The 21,507-nt window shown below is 42.8% G+C and overlaps 1 long non-coding RNA gene across 1 annotated transcript in view; it reads right to left on the bottom strand.

The window, feature by feature from the left end:
- LOC132369327 (uncharacterized) overlaps positions 1 to 21,507 on the bottom strand; it is a 148,547-nt gene that overhangs the window by 2,410 nt on the left and 124,630 nt on the right. The gene's annotated exons all lie outside the window — the stretch shown is intronic.

The raw sequence follows: 21,507 nt of genomic DNA, 5'->3' as shown, positions 1-21,507 counted from the left end.
TATATATATATGTATATATATGGCGTATATCTGTGTGTTAGGGGGGATTTCGCAGACCAATTAACATCCCCCCGCCCCCACCAACCCAGGGCGATTCTAAAATGCAGTCAGGCTGAGAACCTCTGTAAATTCACACCAGATCTTCAACTCCCAGAGGTTTTTCATCCTGAATAAAGAGATTTAAGAAAATTTTCATCATAAACCAGCTAGACCGTAAGAAATACATCTCTAAAATTAAAATTTCAGGCACTTGTGCAGATTGGGGGAAAGGGTGGAAATGTATCAAAAGAAGTCAACCTCCCTGGTATCCCTCGTATTACATTGCCTGCTTAAGTTGCCAGAATAATGGAGTGGTAACCAGCATGGAACTCTGAAGACAGGTTCCAGCTCCACTCCTTCACTCACCATGTGACCTGGGCCAGCTATTTAACTTCTCTACACCTCAGTTTTCACATCTGTGAAATGGAGACAATAAGCACACTATTATGTAAGGTTGTTACGAGGAATAAATGAAACAATTCAGGCCCTCACACATAATTAGAATTTCATCAGAGACAACTACTATATTACAGTTACTATTGTTACCACTATTGTTCTTTTTATAACTCTTTGGAGCAGCCATGAGAGAGCTAGTAGATTTTTATCCTGACTCCAAGCTTGAGGACCTTTCTCTGTGAGTTGTAAGATGTGTGGATTTGGTGCCTGAGAACCTTTCCACTTCCAATTTCAACTCCATAACTTGTTACTGGTCTGTGATCCATCCCAACTACCATCCTTGCCAGAATGTCCACCATAATCCTTAAACGCTACGTGTCCAGACCTAACACATGACCTTGTTCCCTCACCTGCCCTCACATCCTGTGGGACCTCTCTCTAGGAATGGTACCTCCATCTACCACCTACTCAACTGCCCCAGCTAAAAACCTGGGAGTCATTCTAGGCTCCTCCCTCTTGTTCACTGCCCACCACTCACTACCAAAGCACCAACTAACCAAACAAACAATTACTTACCAGGTCCTGCCAGTTCTTCTCATTCTTAAATCAATCTATTGTGCATGCCCTCTGCTGCTGCCCATGTTCAGGCTCTCACACCTGGACTATTCTAACAGTCCCTTACTGGTCTCTATCACTAATTCTTAGTTCTCCTATCTCATGTACCATGTTACCACTAGGGAGAAACAAATATAATCATGCTATGCCCCTGCTCAAAACTCTCCAGTGGTTTTCTATCATCCATCAGGTTGAACTGGGCTTTCAACACAGACACCTACAGGCAACACAAACTCAGGGTATGGACCATTGGTAAAACAATACACACTCAGCTGTTTGCACTGTGACCTGCCTAGGTATGTGGCTTTTCAAATCTCTGTGCAAACCAAACAAAACATCTCTTAGCTGTGAAGTCCTCAGGCCACCAGTCTGAACCACTCCTGGTCTACCATACAAATTCTAATTTCTTTGGTATGTCCTGCAAGGCCTTTCCTGGTGTGGGTCTTGTTACCTTTCTAGCCTTGTCCCAACTTCTCTCTCCTTGCACCTTATGCATGTGTAATCCTAAATTACTAGTAGTTCCCTGAATAGGTCATGTGCTCTTGCACCTCATGTTTTTGCTCATACTGTGCCTTCTAATAGAATTCCCTGCTTCTTGGTATCCTGGGCAAATCTAGTTTATATTTGATAGTTCAGTTCAAAGGTTAGCTATGCATGGTTCCCCAGACTAACTTAGTCCTCCCTCTCCTACTCCTATCTGCTAATCTGACAATGACCACATGCGTTGAAATTATTTATTTCATTTCATATTGATTCCCTCCACTAGTCTCATAAACTCCTTAAAGCCAGGGGCTGTCTTTTAATTTAAGTATCCCCAGCTCTCAGTATGGTGCCTGGCATAGAGTCTAGTGAGTACACAAATGGAGGAATGGCATCAGCTAACATTTCAAGTGCTTCCTGAATTCCAGGTACTGACCTAAGAACCTTACATACATTATTTTTTAAACCCTGTATTGAGTATACCTAAACTGAGAGAAAAGAGGCAGGTCTAGGATGGGTTTCTCTGTGTAATGTACACATGGGCTGTTCCTAAGAGCTTCATGCTCAGATGAAAGTGATTAAAAATGTCTGCAAGGGTAGGGTTTGAGCATTTGGGATGCTCCAGAGTGATATATGATTACCCTCTCCTACTATATTGAAATTATTAATTTTATTCCCTATAAGGTAGTAAAGTCCATGAGGGCAAGTACTGCAGTTTCTGTCTCAAAATTCTCAGCACCTCATATCATACCTGGACACGGTGGGACCTGTGTAAATGTTAGATAAATGAATGAATGGAAGTTCTGGTAGATCTCTTACTACATGTGTTTGGGAAGCTCTGAAATCCTGGATACAGGACTCTGGCAGGCTCAGTGTTTTCTCTGACTTTTCCCTTCAGAAATGTGCTGGGTACCTTGGGTATATAGGTTATGTATTATTGATCATAAATGAATGCTGAATCTGAGAAAAAGGGAAAAAGAGAAAGATGGGCTAGAGAAAATGATATTAAATATGGCAAAGAAAGTAATAAATAGAAGAATAAGGAAATTAGAAAGCAATTGCAGACATGATTTGGAGATCAAACTTCACATTTCACTTGCCACACTAAAAAATATTCCTGCAATTAAGCTACATGGCCACGAGATGTCAGTAAAGTAATAACGTGTCTCATCAAGATTTACCAACCTCTGGAATTCCAGACTACAACATTAGGCTCAACCTCCTACAGAGATTTATAATTACAAAGTTCCTTTGTTATAGTGATGGGGGAAAAAGTTTATTAAAACAGATAACATTAAGTAAACAAGGTAAGAATCAAACATATTATACTTTCAAGGAAAATATAAAAGTACACAAATTCTACAAATATCTAAATGTATTTCTTGATTATTGTATAATAGCTAAAATTCCTAGCTCGAACTTCAACTGTTATAGTCCTTTTAGCAATTTCTGTCTAAGATTAAATAGAGATATTAAAGTTGGTTCACTCACCTATTCAAACTATTATCAATTCCTTCCTTCCCACTTGTCATCCTGGCCCCCTTACCCCCAACCTCCATCCTACCCCTCACTATACACAAACAGCTGCTTGACACTCAGAGTTTGCTGTAGAACCTTCTGTGTAGAACATAATAAATTAATGCTTACTTCTATAGCTAATTCTCATGCAATTCCCTGAGTGAATCTCTTTTAAGTATGTCCAACTTACGTCTTCTTCACATGAGGAAAATAAGCTAATCCAGGTAAAGTGTTATAATTTCATTCCCCAACTGTCTGATCAATCATATTAGGCTCCCTCTCTGTCCTCCCCCTCCCCCATTATGTTTTATCAACATCTTCATGCTTTAATTTTATGGAAGCTATACAGTGCTGAATTTTACTCATCAGCCCTAGTTCAAGGTTTGGCTTTAGTAATCCCCTTGCAGCTGACAGTGAGGTAGTGGCCAAGCTTTGAACTCTGAGCCAGACAGAACTGAATTTACATCTTAGTTCCACCGCTTCTTTCTGCCTTTGTGAAAGGTAAATGTATCCTTCAGAATAGGAAAGGTTATGTTACATAACAAGCAGCTCTAAAATTTCAGTGGCTTGAAACAAAAGGGTATTTCTCACTCACACTGCATGTCCAGATCAGGTTGGCAGAAAACCTCTGCTCATTCTAGTCACTCAGGGACCCAGGTTTTTGCAGCCTCCTTCCTCTACGTGGCATAAGATGTCTCAAGTTATCCACAGTCATCTCAGTTGGCAAGGAGCTGAGTCAGAGGGTTTTGTACTGTCATCTAAATACTCTGGCTCACAGTTGTTCTGGACACAATTCATTGGTCAGGGCATATCATATGGCCATGTCTAGCTTCAAGGGTGTGAAGAAGTACAATGTTCTATGTCTCCAAAGGAAAGGTGAGCTGAGTATTGGCCAGCAGTAGAAACACCTGCTAGCGTCTGGCTTCAGTCTCCAAAATTAGTGTTGCCTTCTTAATATGGCGGAACATAATCATCCCCTCCCCAAGGAGACAGCTGAAATATCCCAAGTCAGGTATTAAATTCAAAGTCTAGGATCTCTGAATGAAGCATAGAAGTCCCTTCCTCATGGTATCTTACATTTTAATTTTTATGTCAGGTCTGGATGTGGCATCTTTTTATCTCAAGAGGTATGAACTAAAAAGCCAAGTGATCTGTCCCCATTCCTCAATTCACAGTGATAAACTAGGGGCTTGGTAACCTCAATAAACACCGCATTCAGGAAAAAAGGAAGAATGGAGACACACAGCAAATACTGGCCTGCAAAAATTCTGAACCCTACTGGGTTAACCTTTTGAGGCCCCCTGCTTGGAGTGGAAATATACTTTGATTAATCTTTGATTGATCAGGTTGAAAGAGCTCCCCCATCCATTTTTCTCTATCCCTTCTGTATCCACACTATGGGATGTTCTTCTTTTATCCCTCTGACTACATCTAAAATAGGCATTAGGGAATATGATTTCTTAGGGAACTGAGAATTTATCCCAGTCTACTTCCTGCCCTAGATGATTAGAAGCCCAGGTCTTAACAGTCACCATCTTTTTAGTCAAAGCCCATGATTCCTTGATGTTTAACTCTCAAAAACTCACTGGCCTGAAACTCCCCATATATTGGATTTCAGTTAGCTTTATGTGCTGCTAACCACACGCTCAGTCCTTTCTGAAAGATGGCTTCCATATTTGCTCTTTTCTTTCTCACTCCCATGTCTATCTCTAGACTTAAGTGTCACATCTTTATTTTTTATTTACTGAGTACCTCACCCTTCACTGAATCTTTAAGACACTCTACTCCATTCAGAGGTTTTAACAACTGTGTATAATGACTATACCTTCAATTTGATCCTCCCCATAAGGCTGAATTTTAATTAGCCTTTGTTGATCACAGCCTTTCTTATTCTTATCTTTTATGGTTAAGAATTGAGAAGCAGTTGATTTTGCAACCCTTCTAGTCCCTGAATTTTTAAGTCTTCTCTAGCACCTTGCTACATATTGCCAACTAAAACCAGTGCACATTACAATATTCTGTTTTCCAACCTCTTCTCATGGATCTGAAATTAATTAGGTGCAAGATATGCCTCCAAAATGACTGAAGGTGACAGTTTTATCAAATGCTTTCCCATTAAATAACATGGATTGTCAACTTCCCAGCCTCCAACAACAGTTTTCTTACCACCTACCACCTGGTCTATAAATTAGCCAATGTCACATATTTTGGGGGTCGCATTGGAGGGTTTTTTTATTGTTGTTGTTACAATATCACCCTTCTTCCAGCTCTAACATCTATATCAGTCATAATAGTCTAGGCTATGCTTTGGTAAACAATAACCCTAGAATTTTAGTGGTTTGAAACAACAAGGTTGTGGTTACTCTTATACGTTCAATGCAGATTGGCAGGGAAGCTCTGCTCATTGTAATCCCGTAGAAAACCAGCTGATGGAGGCTCTGTCACCACTCCCGAAACATGGGAGGCTCTTACCCTGGGTCATAAATGCTCCAGCCTAGAAGTAACTTACATGACTCCCCCCGGAAGCTCAATGGACAGAAGTAGGCACATGACCAAACTACATTCAAAGGGTCATATCCTTAATCCATTCAGTGGTTTTTGCTTTTTACTTTCTTACCATATACACAAAGCAGGGCACTGGTGACAGTGTCTGCCGTACTACATGCCTCCTCTATGCACTTCAGTTTATTCACTTATGAAAAAATCAAGGTGATATCTCATTTGTGTTTTGGAGAGGTTCCCGCTGACTTTGGTAAGGTGAAGGGATTGCGTGTTTAATGGGCAGTGGAGCACAGGATGGAAGTAAGGAGGCCAGCTAGCTAGCAAGCTGCTGTGGTAGTCCAGACGAGAGAGGATAATACACATGAATCAATGGATTTGAAGATTATGAAGATCAGTCAAGATCGACAGTGACTAGAACAGGATAAGCTCCAACTCATAAAACAATTCCAACTGTAGGTCAACAGAAGAAGCTTATATTTTTCAGCAATGGTAAGGATATCATACTCTGAGTGACACTCAGGCTAAAACTGAACCACCAACCCAGAAAAAAGCAGCTTGACACACCTCTAAGACCAAAGAGTGAATATTTCAGAATGTGGAGAAGAGCTAAAATTTTTTGTCAACTGCTCCCATTTAGCCTTGCTCATTGGGTTCTCATTTAAACCATAGTTTGTAACCTCAGACTCTAAACCTTGCAGCTACTCATGGCTGTAATTTTTACCCTAAATTTACAGGAACAGATGCTGGATATATTTTTCTATCTCTCTATCCTTACACTGTGGTTCTTTCATTTTCCCCTCAATGTCTCCTTTTGGGATTAATGAAAACTCTGTGTGCTGGGAAAGGAGGCCCTTTCCATTTTCTTACCCAAATTCCTCCCCTGTCAAGTTCTCTAGTTTCCTGTGAAAGAGTTACTGCCACAGAATCTTCAGACTTCATTATTAGATTTCGTTTTTGTTAATGTCTGTTAATGGTCTTGAGAGAGGTGATAACTGCATATTAATGAGATTCACAAAGGAGCCAAATTGAAAGCTGTTGCAGACTCCAGTGGTGACAGCAATAAACTGGAGAGAACTGACAACCAGGGACAACACAATGTGGTGAAACACACATTGTGGTACAGATACTTCAGGGGAAAGAAGTGGGAGTTCAGACTTTTTTTTTTTTTAAAGGAAAGAAGCAATGTAGAAAGCAGCAGTCAATAGAAGGTCTTAAGGATGAAATGAAAAAAACAAATGCCAAAGTTGCAAAAACTTGTCACTGAGAGAGGAAGTTGAGAAGGTTGTGGTAATTCCACTGACATCCATCTCTGTCCTCCACCTTACATTTCTCCCCCATCAACGATGGTCACATGACCCAGGTCTAGCAAGTCAGTGTATCCTAAAACACAGTTTCTGGTTCTGGTGTAGATATGTAACTTCACTTAGTCTAATGAGACTCACTTCTGGGATAGTTTTTGTTTAACTGTAAGTTATACAGGTAATATAAGCCTGTAGCTGTCAGGGTACACCTAATGGAGAAGCCCTGGCTGTGACTGGAACTACAAAGAAAAAAAGCAGGGATGACAGTGGGTGTGGTGTGGGGGGAAGAAAGTGAATGAGCTTTCTGGAACCAGTCATGCCTGAAGCTGTAAACCTTGTTCAGTTATTTGTATTAACAAAGTCCTTTCTATATGGAAGCCAGAAGCCAGTTTGAATTCGTTTCTTCATCTGCAAATGAAAGGGTACTAACCCAAGATATGTTTTCAAACATATTGCCCTTTCTTCCTTTATATCATTTACCCTCTAGCCATACTGGATAACTCCAATTTCCAGAGTGTTTTGGAGAAGTTATTCTTTTGAGGGCTTGCTTCAAGCAGTTTCCTTCTCTTGAAAGGGAATAACACCCATCTTACTAGGTTTATTTGTAGAAAACCTCCCAACTTTATGATCCAAGTCAGACCATTTCTTTTTGGACATCCCTCCTGAACACTCAGCAGAATGTCATCTTTTCTTTCTTTGCTTTACTATATGAAGAGACTAAGAGACTTGGAAAAAGAAGAACAAAGTTGGAGAATTAAAATTATTTGATTGAAAGATTTACTATAAAGCTACAGTAATTGTGTCAGTCAGGGTTCTCTAGGGAAACAAAACCAATAGGGGGACATACCTATATATAGATATATAGATAGATTTATACAGGAGAGAACACTGACTGATATATATATTTTAAGGAATTAGCTCACATGATTGTGGGGACCGCAAGTATGAAATCTATAGGGCAGGATGGCAATTTGGGCAGGAGTTAATATTAAGTCTTGAGGCAGAATTTCCTATCCAGGAAACCTCAGTTTTTGCTCTTCAGACCTTTCAAATGATTGGATGAGATCCACCCACATTACTGAGGGTAGTCTCCTTTACTTAAAGTCAAATGATTGTAGATGTTAACCACAACTACAAAATACCTTCACAAAAAGAATCTAAAAAAACCCCCAGAAAAAAAAAAACCTTCACAGCGACATCTAGATTAGGGTTTGCTTATATAACTGGCTACTATAGCCTAGCCAAACTGGCATGTAAAAGTAACCATCACAGTAATCAAGACAATGTGGTATTGACATGAAAACAAACAAATGGATTAATGGAATAGAACAGAGAGTCTGGAAATAGAAGTATACACGTACGGATAACTGATTTTGATAGAGGTACAAGGGCAGACACAGTAGACCAATACACAAAAAATGAACCTCTCACCACATAAAAATTTAACTCAAAATGGATCATGGACCTAAATGTAAATCCTAAAACTATAAAATCATAGGAGAAACCCTTTGTTACCTTGGGTTAGGTAAAGATTTCTCAGATATAATACCAAAAGAACAATCCATAAAAGGATAAATTGATGAATTAGACTTAATATAAAAATTTTAGACCCTATTAAGAGAATGAAAAGCTAAGTCACAGACTGCAACTATTTGCAAAGCACAAATCTGAAAACGACTTGTATCTAGTATTTAGAAAGAACTCTCAAAATTTAACAATAAGAAAACAACCAACACAATTAAAAAGTGGGCAAAAGGTGTTAATAGATACTTTGCCAAAGAAGATATTTAGATGGCAAATAAGCACGTGAAAAGATGTTCAACGTTGTTAGTCCTTAAGGAAATACAAATTAAACCCCAAATGAGATATTACTACATACCTATCAGATTGAGGAAATAAAAAGACTGATCCTACCAATGCTGGAAAGGATGGAGAGGAACTTGAACACTCTTACATTGCTGGTGGGATGTAATATGGCCCATCCTCTTTGGAAACAAATTTGGGAGTTTCACAGATGGTTAAACATACACCTAGCATATAATGTAAACATTCTACTCTTACATATTGGCCCAGGAGAAATGAAGACATTTGTCTAGATAAAGAGTTGTACATGAATGTTCATAGGAGCTTTATTTGTAGTAGCCCACCACTGCTGTAAACAACCTGAATACTTACCAGCAGATGAATGGATAAACAAACTGTGGTGTAACCATAGAATAGAATCCTTTGCAGGAAAAAAAAGAAAAGAAAAAAACATATATATACTACAACATGAATGAATCTTATGCCAAATGAAAGAAGCCAAATTAAAAAAAAGTGCATTCTGTATGATTCTATTTATATAAAATTCCTAACAAATGCAAACTAATGGATTGTGACAGAAAGCAGATCAGTGGTTGCCTGGGAGTGGTCGGGAGGAGTGAGAAGGAACGGTTACAATGAAGCCCAAGGAAACTTTTGGGGGGTGATGAATAAGTTCATTATCTCAATTATAGTGCTGATTTCATGGGTATACGCATATGTCAAAACGTATCAAGTTGTACACTTTAAATATGTGCAGTTTATTGTGTGTCAATTATACCTCAATAAAGATGTTAAATAAAAAGTCAATGCAGGCTAATGACAGAGAATTTCAAACAAAGTAACTAAAGAACTCTTGGAGCTAAAGTCTCATATTTTTCAGCCTGCAAATTCTTTAGTGGATTTGCAATCTCAAGTTCTGACTGTGCCACTTTTAACTCTTCTGAGTCCCATATCTATCATTTGTAAAATGGGAGTAACAATGTTTTTCACTCTGCTGCCTACCTCAAGGGGGTCATCGTGAGGGCCAAAAGCGATAACGCACGTGAAAGTGCTTTGCAAACGACAGCACACTACACAAATGTTAGCTATTCATTTAGTTCTTAACGTAGCATCTGCATGCTATTCTTGCCCAATATATACGCTTCATGCCAACTCAAGCCCTAATTGCCCGTATATAAAGTGTAATTAATTGTACAAGTTACTCAAATAGCACTGAAACCCAGTATTCAGGGCATGGCACACCCTAAATACATAACAGATTTTGGAAAAACTCAGTTTCAGCCTAAACTAGGATGAAGGAAACAGACAGATGCCTTCACATGTATGCCAATCAAGGGAGGCCCACCCAAACAGGATGGAGTCCAGGGCAAGGGAACACAGCCAGTATACAAGCGTTTTTTGTTTCCTGCCAGAGGCTGTTACAGGGAGCAGTGACCCCATAACACAGATGGCCCTGATGTGCTGAGAGGCTCTCTTGTATTTAGAGCCAAGCTTACAGGGAAATTAACTGCTTTATTCTTGGCTCCTCACAGTAACCAGCCAGGATAATGGAGCCACAAATCACAGTCATTTAGCTAAAGTTAAAGGATGACCATAGAAATAGGTAAATAGGGCTTCCCTGGTGGCACAGTGGTTAAGAATCTGTCTGCCAATGCAGGGGACACGGGTTTGAGCCCTGGTCCAGGAAGATCCCACATGCTGCGGAGCAACTAAGCCCATGCGCCACAACTACTGAGCCTGCGCTCTAGAGCCCGTGAGCCACAACTACTGAGCCCGCGTGCCTCAACTACTGAAGCCCATGTGCCTAGACCCCGTGCTCCACAACAAGAGAAGCCACCGCAATGAGAAGCCCGCGCATCGCAAAGAAGAGTAGCCCCCGCTGGCCGCAAGTAGAGAAAGCCCGTGCACAGCAACGAAGACCCAATGCAGCAAAAATAAATAAATAAATTAATTAATTAATTTAAAAAAATAAAAATAAATAGGTAAATATTCTCAGTGTCACCCTCTTATTCTCCCCTTTGGCATTGTTATTTGTCTGATCTGAAACCACAGCTGGTGCTTTCCCCATAATTTGAATTCATTTGCAATTATTGAAATTTTTTCCCTAATCCTCTGCAGGGACCTTGAACATGCTGGACCCACTATTTGAGCCCAGCTTTCCACTGCCAACCAAGGGAGGGGGAAATGCCGTGGGGCTGGACTACTTGCGGGCAGGGCTGCATAGGATCCCGCACAAAAGCAGGGTGAGCATTTCCCAAGTGAGCTAGGCCTGAAAGGAGCACCTGGGAAATAAAGCAGGAAGTTTGAGACATGACTAGATGGGAGGAAGGACGGTATGGTGGAGGTATTGTGTGTATAGAGGGGACAAGAACAGAATTAGAGAAAAAAGTGGGAAGAAATCAGAGAATTCAGTGGCCTCAAAAGCTGGGTGGCCAGTAATAAGTCAAGGAATAGACGGATGAGGCATCTTACCAACAAATGTCTCAGATTGGCACGGACTTTTGTTTTTTTGGGGGACTCCAGGGGCTGGTTTCCTAGGAGATCAAGGGCATCCATCACCAAGGACCCCAGAGGTCCTTCGGCAGAGGCCTCTCTGGCTGGGGATCTCCTCGTCCAGCACTGAGCCTAGGAGGTGTGGGCAGGCAGTGTGTGGAAATTCATGGGTATCTTTACAAGCTCTAGTCATTGCAGCAATGACTGCATCTTGAAGGAGTAGAACTTGGCCCAAGGGATCCCTTCTGGGCTTTGGAAATACATTTCTCCATCTCCTGAAATATTAAGCCTGATTCAACTGAGCAACGCTGGGAGCTTGGAATGCCTGAGCAGATTTTGCTGTCAGGAAGTCCTAAAGCCCACTGAAGGGGTTCCTGGTAGGACTTGCCTTTTCCATAGGGAGAATGATGATTTGAGGGGTGCTGGGAAGGCCCACTGTAAAACAAAACGAAACAAACTCCTCTGTAGGTGCTTCAGAGTTTATCATTAAAGATTTATTTATTAGTGTTAAGTTTGCCATCTTTCTGTAATCTTCTTCTGGCAAATTTCTAAGAGGACTAAGCCACCAAGTCTGAGACCCTCAGTGTACATTCACTATGGTTGGAGGGGTGACTGTAAGTCTGAATCATCAAAGCCCTGTGTCCAGGGAACTCCTGTGGGGGACAAAGACATAGCTAGTGGAGGGGACAGGGAAGTGGTCAAAGACCAAGCCCACTCAGGGTACCTTTCTGCTCAGTGTCAGGAGTCCATTGCCTGCCTTCATTAACTGGAAGTTATTGTTTAGTAAATGTGATATCATTAAGCTTCAGACAAAGGAGCACAGAGAATAAGGATACTCATAACCAGATGGGAGGCTCTTTCTGTGATGACTGGTAAAGGCATGGATTCCAGGCTTCGGCAATGAGGAGCACTTCCCTGGCTAAGGCAGCCCCTACAGGGCCCCAAAAGGGTGAGCTCAGCTCAGCCAAGCCAGGCGCACCTCCACTGGCAACAAACACCCTTTCTCGTGTTTCCACAGTGCCTCTCACAAAGCCAGCCTGGGGATGCTCGCCCTGCCAGATGTCGGTGCACTGTTAGAGGACTGGCTAAGAAGCCCAGCCATGAAGGAATGCAATTGGAGACATAAAAAGCATGAAACCCTTCCAGATACTGGAGATTCCTTTTTGTCCCATGCCGTGAGGAGGCCTTCTTTTGAGCCAAAGCGGCTCCCGCAAGCTCCACTATAAATGAGTGAAAGTGGGCTTCTCCAGCTGGGGTACGTGTACCGTGGGTCCATGTGACAGATGGCTAAGTGGTATGGGGACCTCAGGATAATCATCTGCATCCTCCTATGGGGACAATTTTACTCCATAGGAAATAGGTGAAAATATTCTTCTGTGTGCAATATAATCAAAACTGTATATGAGATCTCAAAAAAGTAATTTCAAGCTTTCTTCCTGGTGCTCCAAGTGGTGCCTCTCACACTCCCAGGAGTCAACCCTCACAGAGTGATAGCCTAACCCTCAAGCCCATCATGGTTTTAAGGGGCTTCTCAGAGATCCTATGGGTCCCTTCTAGCCATTTCTGAAATTAATTCTACTGGTAGAATATAATTCTTTAACTTTAAGGATTTGAATCCCAGTAACAGGAAGACAGTGACCTCCATCCCAAAATACCTTGGGTTAATAATCAGCCACATCTACTTCAGTGTGAACATAATCCACCAGGCTCTAAAACCAAAGGCAAGACTTGGTGAAGGGGAGGGAGAGGAATACCGCATGAGAAGCTCACCACCAGAAAGGCTGGTGGTATCAGAATGTATTTCCTTAATTTCATGACTTTGCTGAAGACCCATCTTAGAGTCACGTGATGCACTAGATTTGCCTGCACAGCCCAACCCAGTATTTGCCCACAGCCTTGCCCAGAGAGGTGCCCTGAAAGGGTTTGAGCCTAACTTCATTGTATATGGCTTGAAGGGATTATTCCAACAGAGTTACAAGAGCTAGGAAGAGAGGTTCTTATTTAGCAGAGTGACCACCAATATTGTCACGGATTTGCCATTGGACATTTCAGCCTGCCCAAGGGCAGATGTGGGTTTTGTGCAGCATGAAGCTTGTAAAATTGGGGGGGTGGGTCCTATGTAAGAAAAAGGATGCAAGAGTAGCTTACCTTTGCAAATTTACAAAAACATATGAAGAACACATTGCTAGGCTCTCCCAAGGCCTTGGAAGGGTTCTGCACAATTGAGGGACTGAAGTTTGAGCCTTGCTTGTTTGACAATAATCTACCCCTGCTCCTAGGCTTGCATTTATTTATGTATTTGCTGGGGTTGGGGTGGGGTGGTGGTGGTGCAGGGATCGCTGGTGATATATTATTTTCTCTCCCAGATGTAACAATCTGTATTTTTCCAAGCTGCATCTCATTTTATAGCTTCCTGCCCAAATTTTCCAGTCTCTTTGGATCTGTATCTATTTCTCCTTCTGGCCAGGCTTGAGAGCAGCTCCTCGGGAGATGTTCAGGGGCATTCAAACAATGGGCTTGGCCCAGAAGCATGGAATTTCCTGAAAGACAGCAGGCGTCTCTGGTGGGTTGTTGGGACAGACTGATCAACAATGTTTAATGCTGGAGATGGAGTTGTACCAGTCCATGCCAAGAGGCTTTCAGCTCATATGGAAACCATCAGTTCCAGTCCCACCCATTTGCTCACTTGAAGGCAGCCAAGCCTGGGGACCAGAGCTGCCATGGCCAAGAACAAAAGTACCACATGCCCCAAACCAGCCAAGAGTGCTGATGGGAGTTTCACACCCCCAAAGACTCTCCATTGTCCCATCCAGTTACCAAAAAAATGGGTATAATAAAAGTGGCTGGATTGGTTAGTACTCACACACATTACACTGCAGTCAAGATGGAACTTTTCACAAATTAGTTTATGTTGCTTCAGGTTTACAATCCTTCAAAGGCCTTCCTTCTGATAATTTCCAAATTCTAAATACTACTGCCTTCCTCTCATTTTAGCCCTCCTCCAAGATCAGATTGCATGAAAATTATGTCGGTTTCTTAGATGTGCCCTGCATTCTTTCTTTCTCACCTTCACACATGCCTTTGCCTCTCTCTGGAACACTCAAATCTCCTTTTCAATTAGTTAACTCTTACTCTTCCTAAGCTCTCAACTTGGGGATATACTCTATACTCCCATAGTACCCTGCGTACTCATCACTTTTTACTATTATCTCCTATTTAATGGTTACCTTCTCCACTCAACTAGAAGCTTTATGTTTCAGCTTCCTACTCCAGCATAACAAACCACCCAAACCACAGTGGTTTAAAACAGCAGTGATTTTATTAACTCTTACGATGCTGCAGGATGATTGGCCTCAGCTGGACGATGCTTCTGCTCTAAATGGTGTCAACTGGAGTTTCAGTCACCTGGGGCCTGGACCAGGTGGGCATGTCTAAGGGCGCGTATCCACACAGCTATAGTTGGTGCAGGATGTCAGCTAGAATCTCAACTGGAGCTGTTGATGGGAGTGCCTACATGTGGCCTCTCTATGGGACTTGGACTTCTCACAGCATAGTTGCTAGATTCTACGAGGAAGAAAGTAGAAATGGCAAGCCTTCTCAAAGCCTGAGCTCAGAAGTTCCCAGGATATTGCTTCTTCTGCATTCTACTGGTCTATGCAGACAAAAATTCAAGGGGAGGAAAAATAAACACTCATCAATAAAGCAGTGGTATGTACATATAGAAAGTGGAAAAAATTGGTGGTAGCCATCTTTGGAAATTCTCTAGCACACTCTGAGAGAAGTGACTAGGTCTGTCTTGGTCCCCAGCATTTAGCCCAGAGCCTAACCACTAAGAGTCGACACTTCGTCCATTTGGTCAAAGCCTCTCTTCTCTGCTAATGCTTACATTTAGTCTTCGTGTTTGCTGTATGTCTTACTCTCCAGACCATGTGGGTTGACTTTTCCTCTTGATGGTTTGTCAAAAGTCAAAGTAGGGCTTCCCTGGTGGCGCAGTGGTTGGGAGTCTGCCTGCTAATGCAGGCGACGTGGGTTCGAGCCCTGGTCTGGGAGGATCCCACATGCCGCGGAGCAGCTAGGCCTGTGAGCCACAACTACTGAGCCTGCGCGTCTGGAGCCTGTGCTCTGCAACAAGAGAGGCCGCGACAGTGAGAGGCCCGCACACCGCGATGAAGAGTGACCCCCACCTGCCGCAGCTAGAGAAAGCCCTAGCACAGAAACGAAGACCCAACATAGCAATCAATCAGTCAATCAATCAATAAATCTTTAAAAAAAAAAAAAGTCAAAGTAACAACCTCAATGATCTATTACTTAAATAAGAGATTTATTACTCATAACCGAAAGGGTACCTGATGCAAAAGGAACACATATGCATTAACTGAAAGTAAGGTTCTGATTGCTGTTCAGCAGATTATTACAGCCTCCAGGAACAAATCCTCTTCCACCATCATCCCCATTTGCCTTGCTATTACCTCTGACCACCAGAGTATAGCCAAGAATGAGGAACCAGAAATTGAGGTTCTGCACCCAGATGGCATACACCTGGAACCTGGCCACTACAGGTTTCTTTGGGCCAACTTCATGGTTTCTACAGAACTTGGTGAGTGTGATTAGAAATGTTTCCTGGCCTCTCTCTCATTGGTTAGAAGGACATGAGATGCCATTGCTCCTCCAATCACTAGGAAGGAAGAGGAAGTGGTGAAGTCAGTTATTGGTGGAACTACGGGCAGCAGATTAAGTATGGGGTTGGCTGCCACCATAACAAACCTAGCTGGTCTCACAGCTGGTACAGTAGTAACAAGGAACTGAGATCACATGTATCATCCTAGGAACAGAGTGTCTGGGGGAACAAGACTTTGCTCTTCCTCATAACTTCTGCTGCAATACCGACTCAGGCTTGAACTTTTCATGCTTCCTCTCACCCATCTCAAGACACACAAGTGAGGTGAACATACCCAGTTCAGGACACTCTCTTCAGGTCAGCGCAGACCATAAAATTTGGGGCTCAAACTTCTCTCCTTCCTTCCACGTTCTGAAGATGTTAATTACCCCTTTGGCTTCTTGTTTTCAGTGTTGAGAAGTCTGATGTCAAGTAGGTACTAGTTCTTTCATTGACAATCTTCCTTTCTCCCTAGAAGCTGATTTTGGTATTGTTAATTTGCATTATAATGTGTTATAGAGACAGTTTTTTTTTTTTTCCTTATCAATCCTTTTCAGAGTTCAAGGCTGAGGATCAAGGCATTTACCAATGCATGAAGGCCCACTAACTGGTACAGAGGGCAGATGGACATGAACATCCTATGCATTCAAAACTGCAAATGCTAAACTTTTTGGAATGTATGGATACACACATATGGTAAGCATTTTAAAACAGGCTTTACAGACTACTACAGGTACTCAGTAAACATTGGCGAGTGAGCAAATGATTGAATGAATGAGGAGCACATTGCCTAGCATGAAGTAAACTCAACGTAGCTATTACTATGAACAGAAGTGCCACGTAAGGAAAGCAAGACACAAAAGACTTGATCCCTGCCTTGAGGAGTGCTTAGTCTAGTTGAAACAGGTAGATAAATGTGCAGTACTTATCACATCATAATATATATTTGAAATTCTGGAGCATCACAGAAGAGGGAGCTACTAACTCTCAGAGAAGCCCTCCAACAGAAAATAGAGCTGAATTTTGAGGATAGGATAGGATAGGACAAGATAGGATCGGATAGGAAGGAAGTCAGGTAAGTGCATTCCAGCCAAAGAGAAAAGCTTAATCCAAGGCCCAAATGGGTATGTCATCTTTAGTTTGTTGTGAGTAGAGAGAAGATAAGAGAGAGAGAGAGAGAGGAAAAAGAGGATGAGGAGTGAGAGGTTATCTTCAGTAGGGAAGTGAAGGCTACCTTGGTCCCCTCAATCCCCAAACAGTGCTCTGAGTAGGTTTTATAGGTGAGGAGTCTGGGCTGAGATTGGTTAAGAGAGCCACCAAGGTCACCTGGATGTGAGAGACAGAGCCAGGGTATAAGCCTGACACCCACCGAATGGTGTTAAGGACCAGTCTCCCATTTTGCAGAGGATGAGTTTAGTCATGAGGCGAGATGAATCCAGGGATTTGCCCAAGTCCTCAATCTGGCCTGGGAAGTGAGCAGATCTAACTCGTGAAAGTCTTGGTTTTTCCATTAAAAGCGGTTTCCCATAGCAAATTCTGAATGCAGTCTGAAATCAAGGTGTGCTAAGAAACATGCTCCTTTGGGGCATAAGTGCAGCTTGTGCAGTTTAAACCATTTGTCTCATAAGCAGGAGAAAACTTACGGTTAAATATTTTCTCTGGAGAGAAGCTAATTGGAGTTTGTACTCTGGTTCTTCCAATAGCACTAGCAAATCTAGGGCCATTAGCCAGAGCTCACCTAACTTGGCCCAAGGAAAATCCAGGGCTTGCCATCAGCTGAGGTTGCAAAAGTTGTTTTAGAGAAAGAGAGGGCTCTCTCAGCTGAAAACGATGTGTGTTTCAAACCAAAACTTGCCCCTTTTCATACCTGCTTGAAGCTCCAAAATTTGGCATGAGGAAGGCATATGAAGTCAGACTGCAGAATCAGGCCTGTTTTGGCAGAAAAGTGAGCTTCAAGAGAGGTCTCATAATGCAAAGCAGTTTAGGGCAAGAAAAAATATTTACACTCCAATTTCTTTATCTGTATAATTTTCTAATGGGTCTTAAGGGAGCTGAGGATCACTGCAATTTCCAGCCAAACGAAGCTGGTTTTAGCCAGGTTAAAACGGCTTGGTCGCCCTGACCTCTAGGAAGCTTAATATCGGGTCGAATGAAATGCAACACGCCTCTGACATCAGAGCCTGTCTGACCACACATCAAAGGGGAGGAAGTAACTGCTTTGATCCTCTCAGTCACTGCTCTCTACAGAACGTTCTAACAAAAGGAGGAGGGGGCTGCGGGTGGGCGTGGGGCTCGGGGACTTGGTTTTTAATTTCTGCTGTTAAAGTTCTTCCTGTTATGGAGAACTGGGCAGACAGGGCGTAGGGAATGTGGAAATCAAGCTTTGAGGGATTCTCCAAGGGTGATTTCTATGGACCGAGGTCTCAATCTATCTTCTCCAAATGCCTCTCCTTCCCGTACTATGACTCCTGAATTCTAATATTAATGAGTTTCATTTATGTAGCTTGAGTCCTAACTTTCATTAGAATACGAACCTCTCCTGGGAAAGGCAATAATGTAAGCCATATTATCCTACTAAAAAGTGCCATTTTTACAAGGCATTTCAGATCTTGTCACTGTACTAGTTAACAACTGTTTTGGCTCCTGGTGACCACAGGGTGAAGACTGAATGCCTTATTGCGGGACACACGTTCCCTCCATGACCTGGCCCTGGTCCAGCCCCTGGTCTGTGTGTCTGCCTCTCCTTGCCTGGCACATTAATCTCCAGCAGTCCCAAACCGCCTTGTGGCATTTCACTCACATCTGTACGATTGCGGGCCCCTGCCTTAGGACAGGCTGTTCCGCATCCCTGTGGATTCAAGCAACCAGGGATGGTGTACAGTTGACCCTTGAATGACACGGGTTTGAATGGCGGGGATGGGGGTCGGTGGGGTGGGAGGTGGGGGGCTGTGGAGGGAGACCTTTTGCAGTTCAAACCCGTGTTGTTCAAGCTTCAACTGTATAAATGAATGAATTTTTAAAAGTTCCATCATTGTGTATCTGCTTTCTTTCTGTTCTGCAGGTTTTTAGGGAAGGGGGGAATGTGAAGAAAAGAGAAGAGAGGGGCTAGGGCCTCGCCAGCAGGGAGGGCAGCTGGAAGAGGCAAGTCGTGATATTTTCCGGCACACTGGCTGGAGTTGGGCTATGTCGGGATGATTCCGATTCTGAGATAGCAGGGATATGACTCAGGGCTGATGTTCTAATGTTCTGAGGGACAGGCCTGGCACTTTGTTGGGGTGAGGAGGAGAGAAAGAGGAGGCAGGAGCCACAAGAGGGGGTTAGAGCTGAGGAGGGAGAACACAGCTTAGGAAACCCAGCCTAGGGGTGGGGGAGAAGGGGCTGGAAGGGTGCTGCCCACCTGCAGTAGTACCAAAGGCAGACAGCAGTTGCCTGTGAACTTTTTAGAATCCAAGATGCTGAGTGAGTATGTTTCTCCTCAGTAACTAAAGAGTCAACATAACATGGGAGGAAGTAATCTGCTAAAAACTTGAAACATGAGGAGGTGGAAGGTTAAATTCTGGTTGAAGGTGTGTGTGCTGGGGAATGAGGCTAGTTACAGGGTGGGGAGAGGATAACTAGTGCTGAGCAGGGTAGAGGGCTCCCCTCCTCTCCCTTGCGCTTTCCAGGATCCATTAAGGGAAGGAAATGCTCCCCAGGAGCCCCTCCTTCCCACCAGTTTGTGGGGGAGGATGTGTTAGTGGCCAAGGTTTCTCCAGGACCTAGACTTTGAGCATCTGCCACAGAGGGATATAAGCATGGTGGCTGGATGGAGAGGAGTGGAAAACTGAGACAAGGGACCTGAGGGCAGGGTGGGGTTTCCTCTGCTTCTTCTGTTCCTGTAGCATGGGCCATTTTCACCACTCACCCTGGGAGCACCTACGTCCCTTATCCACAGACTGAGAATGGCAGCTATCCAGCACCCTGAATGAAACATCTGGATGGGGAGGCGGTTCTGTGCAGTGCACAGAGAGCAAGCACTCTGTGATCAGGCAAACTTGGCTTTGCTTCTTTCACAGGCCTTGTGACTGTGGAGGTAGCTAAGCAATCTGAACTTGGATTCCCACCTGGAAAGTGGGAGTAGCAATAATATCTATGTCTTGGATCACTGTAAGAAGTAATTAAGTGAAGGCATATAAAGCACATAGAAAAGTGCCTGGCACAAGTCTGTGTGTAACATGTTGTTCAGGAGGGAGCTGGACCTCCTTCCAAGGCTCTGAGAGGCTTTGCGTGGACACCTTGGATTTTGGCTTCTCTGTATTGCCCATAGTAATGAAGACTGAATGCATGTTTTCACCATAAAAAAAGTGCAGAGAAATATTTCAAATGTATCAAAAGCCTATTTCTGAAAAAATAAAGCATCCCATATATCTATCTTTCTCTGTGCTTTTCTTAGTTCAGCATTGTAGCAGCCATCAAAAAGAGGATCAGAACTATGATTTTATTCTATTGAAGACCTAATCATGCTCACTGAAGTCTATACAGCTAAGAACTCCTCAGAGGTAATGTTCTCCCTTCTCAGACTGGGATGTATTAGTACCATTTAAAATGCATATGTGTTTACCCTTTAAAGTGAACTCTCTAGGAAGGGGCATAGTTCACCGTCAGAAAGAAGTGGTGGGGGGTAGGGGGAAAGAGAGGAGAGAGAGAGAGAGAAAGAGAGATACTGATTTGTAGAAAATAGGGCTCAAGGTAAGCTTTGAGTACTAACGCTTTATTGGATGGTATAATCCCAGATCCCAGAGCAATAAGAGCGAGGGAAAAAGGGAAGTGAGGATGGAAAAGTTGGCAATTGGAACCCTGGCATTAAGATCATCAGTTTCTTTTTAAACTTTAAGGTTTCAAGCATTATCTTAGGTATTTTTAGTTTCATATTTGTTGTTGCTGTACTTCTAACTGGGAGAGCCTCTGTGTGGTTGGTTTTAGCAGTAGAAGCTTTAATAGAGAACTGGGTCCTGATTCTGTTTGGGTCAAGACATCACCTTGCCTTTCTCTTGGACTAGAAGAGTGGTGCTTAATTTGGGGGGGATCTTAGGTAAACTAGGAGTTCTGACAGCACACCTGAAGGAATGAAAAGCCTCCGAATCCCACTAATGACACCATAATCACCATATCACTACAACAACGTCTCAAAATGCCTGTAACACTGTCCTGTGGGGGCTCTAAGCACACAGTCTCCCTTTAGTTCTGGTGGCTGTTAATAGAAGCAATTACTGCCCTGGTCTTGACTTCTCCTACCTACCCCCAACACTCTGTGTGTTCCGGTAAAGGTCACAGTCTTAGCTCTTGGTCTCAGTGATCACTTCTTACAAGATCACATGCCCTGTTCAGTTCAGTATTCTGTTGATAGCATTGCCATAAAACCCACTCACGTATAGAAGAATAGAATTCACACCTTAGTGAACACTGGCAGCTCATCTCTGAAGGGTATGCATGACCCTGTTGAGCTGTGACACATGGTTGAAAAATACCAGACTAAACGGTAGACCAACTCCCTTCTAGACCTAACATCTATTTTTATAATTGCAATAGCAGAGAGTATGACAAAGCAAGTTCATGAAGAGCAACCCTAAAATCCAGAAGTCTCCTACTCAAGGTTTAATCTGGTGGAAACCCTGTCTCCTATTTAAGGAGCACATGTTTCAATGAACAGTTGGGTTTCAAGTC

Source organism: Balaenoptera ricei, chromosome 1 (genome assembly GCF_028023285.1).
Source record: "Balaenoptera ricei isolate mBalRic1 chromosome 1, mBalRic1.hap2, whole genome shotgun sequence".
Lineage (NCBI taxonomy): Eukaryota > Metazoa > Chordata > Mammalia > Artiodactyla > Balaenopteridae > Balaenoptera > Balaenoptera ricei.
The sequence above is the reverse complement of the archived record's forward strand: the minus strand, read 5'-3'. Positions and strand labels throughout refer to the sequence as shown.